The following is a 1323-nucleotide window of genomic DNA, read 5'->3' as shown; positions in this document are numbered from 1 at the left end:
CATGCAGGGCTTGGAAATTTGGCAAGGGAGGAGCAGTATCAGTGTTAATTGTCACCACTTCCTTGCTGCCTGACTTCCAATCTCAGGAGTGCCCTTTAGGCTGGATGACATAACCCCATGGGATGGATCTGATCCACAGGCCAGAGGCTGAGCACTACTGTTTTAAAATGAAAATTCAAAACATAAGAACATAAGAAGTTTCATACTGGATGAGACCATCTAGCCCTGTATCCTGTCCCTGACTGTAGTAAATAGTAGATGCTTTATACCCAGAAGCGTTAAACTCACCCCACTCCTTGTACCAGATCTGACCTGCAGGGCACCCTCAGTACTGGCTCACAAGTTTGGCCCCACAGGGTAGGTGCCACCAAATTCAGTGTTGTTGTATCCTGGTGATGATGGGATTTGGCAGCTCTGGGCAACAGTGATGGCTGATTATTAAAGCAATGCTGTCTCATACCTTGGACTTAACTTGTGGCATGCTTGCCAAGATGGTTGGTCACCACTGCTTTAGAGGGAGAGCATATGAATGAGGCACATTTAGAGTGATCCATTCCCTCAGTATCAACTATAAAAAATATTCAAACCAAAATATTTTGTCTTTTTCTTCATTTTTTTCAGCCAAAACTATTAGGCATATGCGTTCCAAGTTCGGGAATAGGGCATGACCCGAAACTGCAATTTGCATTAAATAATCTACTGATACGAAGAAAAATTTGGCCAGCTTTAGTTTCATGTTTCATAATGGAAAACCCAGGAAACTTTATGAGACGCCAAATGGGATTATCACCTTCAGATAACAAATCAGGCAATATAGCTGAGAACTCAAAGAATCTGTAGTCTAAGGGTCTGTCTACATTGTAAGGTATCCACGTTTGGGCTGGCATTTTTGCCTCTATCATTCTATCAGCTACACACAAGTCCTTATTCTCATTTCTTTGGGTAACTATAGCTCAAACTAAAAGGACGTACTCAGGTTCTGGGGATGTACCGGCATGATCTGCTATTCTCCTCTCTGCACAATCAATTTCAGTGTAGTTGCAGCATAGCTGTGTGTTAAAGTGCTTGAATACAAGCAGTCTTTTTCTGGCATTCCCACGATTCCTTATTCCCATGTATCAGGACCTCCTGCACAGCTCTCTCCCTTGCCTCTACTCCCTAAAAGAGGGACAGAACTTTACAACTCCCTGTATTTAACCCATAGTCCTCCTCATAGACTGTTCCAGGCTTTTAGCACAGCCCCTGCCAACTCCAAATTGCCAGCTAACCCCTGCTCTGCCAAGATGAGGACATGTTCCCAACAAGTGCCTAGAATATATGCCT

The sequence above is a fragment of the Alligator sinensis genome, unplaced genomic scaffold (genome assembly GCF_000455745.1).
Source record: "Alligator sinensis unplaced genomic scaffold, ASM45574v1 scaffold717_1, whole genome shotgun sequence".
NCBI lineage: Eukaryota > Metazoa > Chordata > Crocodylia > Alligatoridae > Alligator > Alligator sinensis.
Note: the sequence above shows the minus strand (reverse complement) of the source record.